This window comes from Adiantum capillus-veneris, chromosome 5, assembly GCF_014529385.1.
Source record: "Adiantum capillus-veneris isolate H3 chromosome 5, ASM1452938v2, whole genome shotgun sequence".
NCBI lineage: Eukaryota > Viridiplantae > Streptophyta > Polypodiopsida > Polypodiales > Pteridaceae > Adiantum > Adiantum capillus-veneris.
In genome coordinates this window covers 17648964-17656193 of record NC_140935.1, presented here as the reverse complement: position 1 = coordinate 17656193, position 7230 = coordinate 17648964, and the positions used below count along the sequence as shown (strand labels likewise).

General features: G+C 41.7%; 1 pseudogene; it reads left to right on the top strand.

Moving 5' to 3' along the window:
- The first annotated feature begins 6439 nt into the window (after positions 1–6439).
- Positions 6440–6955, top strand: LOC147456944 (secreted RxLR effector protein 161 pseudogene; annotated as a pseudogene).
- Positions 6956–7230: the final 275 nt, after the last annotated feature.

The following is a 7230-nucleotide window of genomic DNA, read 5'->3' as shown; positions in this document are numbered from 1 at the left end:
CACCTTCATCATTAAGTTTGTACGGTCTTTTTTGGACTCAAGCACCTTACCCCCCATGTATCGGAAGCTTCTCAAGCACCTTCCTCATTAAGTTTGTAGGGTGTCTTTTTGACTCAAGCACCTTACTCCCCATTAAGTATGACAAGCACCTCAAGTAACTTAGTCATCAAGCATGACAAGCACCTCAAGCACCTTAGTCATCAAGCACGACAAGCACCTCAAGCTTAGGTCGGGTTGCCACCTCAAGCTCAACCCTAGCTTGCGTAAGGTCAAAGGACTTTTAACATTAACCATTGGAGGTCTTTAATGAAGCTAACCCTAAGGTCTTTTAAGCTCCATTAGATACACATTGCTCTTTGATAGACTACCTCCTTTTGGACCCTGAATGAGATGTAACCATCTCTCCTCTTGGTCCCTTGCTGAGGTAAGTCTAGAAGCACTTATTGCACATTGCTCTTTGATAGACCATCTCCTTTTGGACCCCTATTGACATGCAACCGTCTCTTCTTTTGGTCCCGTGTTGAGATAGGTCTAGAAACACATGTCTCTATTCTAACTCTTGTTCCCATTTGTTCTCCCACATTAAATGATTAGTTTAATATGATAAAATCATTTAGTAAAGTTAGATATTATATTTTATGACATTTCAAGAAGTAGGTCAAAAGAGAGCAAAAGTAATTCAAGTCCAAAAATCATCAGATAGACCTAGGGTTTGACTTTTGGTTGGCCTACATTGATTCAAATCAAATAAAAACCATATAGCAAGGATCAATGGACTAAAGTAACATGGATCGCAATCCATGTCCCCCTTATGACAGATTGGGCTTTGACTCATACCATAGCTAGTACTAGTCTCTAGGAGCATAGTGGTATTTTTAGAATTCAATTTGGATTTGTATTGTGGATTTTACGAGCAAAACAAAAAATTTTGTCCAAAAGTGCGATAAAGTTTTTGGATTTATATTTTGACTAATAGAGCAGTTGTTGTAAACTCATAGCCACCAGGTATTTTTTGTACAGGTTGCAAGAGCCAGAGTGTGCAACTCAAAGTGCTTTCAATTGGAGGATAGGAATGCATAATAAGAGGTAATATGTTAGGGTTTTACAAAGTGAATTCTTGATGTATTTGCGATAAGGTAGATTATACCGAAGTAGAAACCCAACTGCTAGAGACCAAGTTAGTCGAATTTCAACCAAAGAGAGTGTCAATCAGGGACCGTTGCCAACCCTAGAGCCAATTTTAGAGGAGAGACTTTTTTATACTTCTTCAGAGCGATCCTACAGCCATATGGCTGAAGGATTCAAGAGTTTGAGGTTTAAGGAAGGAACAACCATGGGTGAAGGACCATCCCAACCTGCACCTACCATGAAACATTCTCCTTTTCCACAAATCCAATGTGGGAAGACCCTCTTAAGCATGCTCATTTTTTAATTTCTTGAAGGTCCTTTAAAAAAATATGTGTGCATATTATCCAAACAAACTAGCACTCAAAATAAGCTATTCAGAACAAAATTAGCACGCCTATTTTCTAAGGGGGCCCACAAGCCTGAGTAGCATGAGTTTGTGGGCGATACATGGGCCATGCTTACTGTGTAAGGTAAGAGAGCTAGTGTTATGGTAGCATACTAAAATGACATCCCTATTCTTATCACGAACAAAGCTCAAGATTTTGTCAATATCGTGCTCTTCTCTCTCGTTGAATAAGCACCCTGCAAAAGTCTTACAGCAAATTGTGATAGTGCGTGGAAGCTTGAGTATGACAAGCAACAAAAACAGTTTTGTGGCAAGCCGAGACCAAAAGAACAACAAGCTTGAGCCACTTCTACCCGTTCGAAATCTTACATGTAAACCATCGCAACACAATGCCTTCCATGAAATTCAAATGGTATACCTAATGGCTTTAAGAAAAATATTCACCACCTATATAGCGCAAGACTCTAAAGTGAAAAAAATTTCTAAAGTAAAAATAACAAAAAGAAAAACACAAATGTATGAATGTGCACTCTACCATCTTACCATCTCTTCTTTATACACACAAAAAAAAGAAGGCATCGATCATGTCCGCAAGCATCTGCAATTCCTCGCGCCAGTTCCCAGCTGTTTCGCCACCGACAGTTCTCTGGCTGTGTGCAATTTTGACCCTAGGTTTTGGCAAAGCGAAAATTGACGCTTCAGGTTTACATGCAAGATCCATATTCTCCCTTTAGGAGAGTATGGTTGCTGTTGCCATCACCCGCATTGCACCCGCCTTGTTGCCTGTTTGTGCTCCATCATGGGATGTGTTCCTCTACGACCACACCATCGCCCCTGCCTCTAGTGCCCTTTTTGCCTCCCCTTCACCTTTGTCTATATTGCCCTTTGACTACCTTGGCTGGACTCTCGGAGACAAATGCGGACTCATGCAGCACATACAGACATGCCATCTTGCTCGTTGGATCCGTCACTTGCAAGACACAAAACACCTTCCACATCGCCTCTGGACTTGTTGCACGTCCGTTGCAGAAAAATACGAGCGAGAGAGAAGATTAATAGAGAGAGAGAGAGAGAGAGAGAGAGAGAGAGAGAGAGAGAGAGAGAGAGAGAGAGAGAGAGAGAGAGAGAGAGAGAGAGAGAGAGAGAAGCCTCTCTGTCCAGCCTTGGTATTTCTCGCACGTTACTGACTTGTGTCAATCCGTTGCATCATCCAGAATGCACACTGCGTCCCTTCTTACCTCACAACTCTCCCATCGACACATTGTTATATCCCTTCGCGCCTGATGATGCTCTCATCCACCGCATTCAGCACACACAGTAACAATCATGGTCGCAGTCATCAACTCCCTCTCTAGACGCGTCTTCAGACCCGCCTGTCTCTCTCTGCACCTCCCTCCAAGTGCCCTCCACCTCTGCCTTCACCCTCTCCTCTGTCATCCCTGCAGCTTCCAAGCCGTTCACCATCATCCCCACCATCGTCAAGCTCCCCGCTGCATGCTCAGACGGAGCATCTCTCCACACATTGGCGTTTCCACTTTACAGTCCGTGCACATCCAATAAGTTTCCCGTGTGCATCTTTAGACACAAGATATTTGATCAACTATGCCACATGCCGGTAGCCCACCCTTTCCTTCTTTTTTTTTCCCTCGTTTTTTGCCTCCAACGCACACAAGAATCCAAAGAGATTCCAGTTAATGCGACCCTTACAAAGATTGGAAACGCCTACTAGTGCCTTCCATGAAATTCAAATGAAGATGTGATATTAGTCTCTTATAATTGTTACAATTGGAGGCCATAACTCATTTAGCCCCCTTATTACAATGAATGAAGAATAATGCCCTTGCAATTTGTTCTCCTTCTTAAGTTCTCCTTATGAAGAGCACCTGGCAGTGCTCTGATTGCCTTGAGATGTTGATGCGGCCTGGCTTTTTGAGCCTAGATTGGTGCCTCGTGATCGTCTATGAAGGCCCCTACCTGTCAATTCTCCAATCAGTTTGCAATTGCCTTCGAACCCCACCATCACCTACTATCTTACCATCACCTTTTGAGCTTCTAAATTATAAATATCTTTGCGCAATATTTTCTCTCACTAAGAACATTCTCTCTTTCACTGAGAACATTGGTTGCAAGGCACACTGGTTGGACTGATGAGGCATCGACACATGTCCAAGGGAGGGAGCCTGAATCCCTCCCCTTTTTATATCCCCTTTTTATATCCCTCCCCCTTTTATAATAGTAATTGATGTTCAACATGTGAAAAAAAGACACTAATGGGTTCTTTTCAAAAGGTGATTGTGCTCAATAAAACAAGTTAGCGTGATGACCACGAAAAAGTTGAGCACTTTGAGATTATCTTTATGTATCTCACTTTAAGAATAATGCATTGGTCTTACCTAATTATACTAATCATTGTAGAACATTCTATTTGTCTCCGTTCAAACTTTTGGGCATATTAAACATGAAAAAAAAAAACATGCCATAGAGGACAAGGAGAAAGGCCTACAAATTTTTGGAATGTCTACTCGTGAGTGTGTAAATGGCCCCCTTCATGCCCTCGTGTAACTTTCTTTGGTTTTTATGTGGAAATTATTTTTTTGCTTTCTAAAATAAGCAATAGATGAGAAGAGTTAAACAAACATTCTAAATTTTATTATTTTTTAGTGATTAATGATTAATTCAATCTTTTCTTTTTGGTTGTAGAACAAGCTTTCTCGTTCGTTGTGATACAAGAGGGCGCCTGTGAGCACTACCAAAGTTGTTTGGTCGCGTCACGGAGTATGAGTACTCAACCAACCAAGCTAGCTCCTTTGGACCTACCTTTTCATCTTATTATTTGAAACCTCCTTCTCATTTTAGTGATTAGTGATTGATTGGACTTACCCTCCCTTTTTTTTAACAATGCTCACAAATCGTAAGCTATGGATTAGTTAACCAAAAAAATTACATTATACTCTCATGCACCGCTTGTGTAATGAGAAACAATTAGCTCACCTTAACATATTTTAGGTAAACTACTCAGAGTGCAAATGAGGTGGCTTTATCGGGCAATGACTAGCTCCTGATAAGATTCTCTCTTCTTATTGAAGGCGTGCCCCCAAGTTGTCAGGAAGACTATGGAGATTGTGCAAAAATTTGTCGTGGCCTCGGGTTCCAAGTGTAATATAGAGAAATCGAAGCTGATCTCCCTGTCAAAAAATGACTCCTTCGACCCTTCTGACTAGACAAGGAAGACTATCTCAAAAGGGAATATCTTTAGGCACCTGGGAGCCCCCTTGGGGGTGGATGTAACTCAGAAACAAAGATTTCATTGGGTCCTTGAAAAAATTAGAACAAAAGTGAGAAGGTGGGAGTATGCCGTTCTCCCATTGCCGAGCCGGATTTAAGTGATAAATTCATTTATGCTCCTTATTTGCCTTCACCAACCCACTTCTTAAGATGGCTAAGTGTCACTAGAAAAAATTCTTAAAACCAACAGAAAGATTTTTATGAAAAGACAACAGGAAAACCTCCAGACCATGGCGACGGGCCAAATGGGAGCTAGTCACTCGAATAGTGGACCAAGGAGGTCTCGGAATTCTTAACCCAATTGCCCATGTTGAGGCCCTGTGCACCAAATTTATGATCTCCTTGGCTAATGAGGACCAAGCTTGGGCTATCATGACCAAGGATATATTAGATGTATCTTAACTTGGTTCGAAAGGTGGGAAGTGGAAAGGGGTAGAGTTTCATGACAAACTTTTAGCCCCGATGATGTGGTCTAGCCTATGTCTAGGTGGCATCTCAGGAGAACTGGTGAGGAAGTGCAAAAGAGCAACTAAGGTATTGGAGTGGGAGGAAGAAACCAAGTACTTCAAGAACTCCATCTTGCACTACAACATTGAGACGGTCAGAAGGCCCCCCACTAGGGTTGATGCCCTCCTCATAGGCATTAGCCTCCGGTGTAGTCCTTGCACCACCGAGGTCCTCTCACCTACTATCTTAGGCAACCCCTGTGACCCTCCTTGCTTCAAGTCCCTCGTAGACAAGGCAATGATAGATGCCATGCGGCCACTTTCTCCTACACAGACCTAGAAAATCTAGTGTGGTTTCTACCTAAAACATATTTTTTAAAATAAAAAACTCACAATTTTGAGTGAATTGTATTAAGCATATCATAAAAATTACAAAAGAGCCTCAAGCTCAAGCGAGCCTCGAGGTGCTGAAGATTACAAATTGGATGTCTACTGCCTCGCACCGAGGCTAATTATAACCGGCTTTACAAAGTAGGTGAACTATAGTTCTAGGCTTTTACTTCTCGCAGGTTGACAACATGGCATGGGTAGCCATGGTAGCCCTGCACAACAATGAGACATGGAAGTTATGTCCCCTACCTCCAAACAAGAAAGCCATAGGATACAAATGGATTTACAGGCTCTATTTCAACAAAGAAGGAAAGATTGATCGGCACAAAGCAAGGTTAGTGGCCAAAGGTTTCACTCAACAATATGGGTTGGACTATGATGAAACCTATGCTCATGTGGCCAAGATGAGTTCCATCAAATTATTGATGGATTTAGCATCTATCTACAAGTGGAAGCTTAAGCAAATGGATGTTAACAATGCCTTCCTCAATGGGCTACTTGAGGAAGAAGTTTATATGCAGCAACCCAAAGGTTATGTTGTTGTTGGTCTAGAAGACATGAGAGGCCATGCTGATCACACTCTCTATTACAAGGTTCAAGGAAAATATATTGTTCTAGTTATTCTTTATGTGGATGAACTTATTTTGATAGGAAGCAATGAAGCTATGGTGGAGGATGTCCAATCCACACTCTCCAAAGAGTTTGAGATGAAGGACCTTGGTACATTCTTGGCATTGAAGACTCTAGGTTGAAGAAGGGAGACATCTTTATCTCTCAACAAAGGTACCTCCACTCTATTCTTGACCGGTTTGGCATGATCAGCTCCAAACTAGTCTCTACACCCATGGAGTCCACTCTTAAGATCACCAAGGATGATCATGGTGTTCCCTATGATGCTACTCTCTATAGGCAGCTCATAGGTTCTCTCATCTACTTGACAATAGCGAGGCCAGACATTTGTTCTGCAATCAACTCGCTTGCTCAATACATACAAGCTCCAAAAGTATCTCACTGGATTGTAGCCAAGAGGATACTAAGGTACTTGAAAGGCACTCCCTCTTTAGGTATGTTATATGGAGGAGATATGCTCAATCTCCATGGTTATAGTGATTCAGATTATGCAGAAAATTTGGTGGATAGAAAGAGCATCAATGGAAATGATTTCTTTCTAGGTACTGGAGCCATCTCATGGAGCTCCAAGAAGCAAAATACTATCAGCATTTTCTCAATTGAGGCTGAATATAAAGCTCTTACTACATTAGCGTGTGAAGCTATTTGGTTGCAAAGATACTTGCAGGAATTGGGTTTCTATAAAAGAGGACAACCTACACCTATTATGTGTGACAAAACCTCAGCTTAAGCATTAGCCAAGAACCCAGTGATGCATTGAAGGACCAAGCACATTGAAGTTCGAGAACATTTTATAAGGGAGAAGGTGCAAAATGGAGACATAATCTTATACCATGGAAACACCAAGGAGAATGTTATTGATATCTTCATAAAGCTCTAGGGGAAGAGCTTTTCTTCAAGCATTGATCTGCCCTTAGTATGATGGAGCTTCCCTTAAGGGAAGGAGTTGAATAGTAAGGGAGCGCACCTCATGCAAAGTTCATGAATAAGGGAAGGATTTTTTAG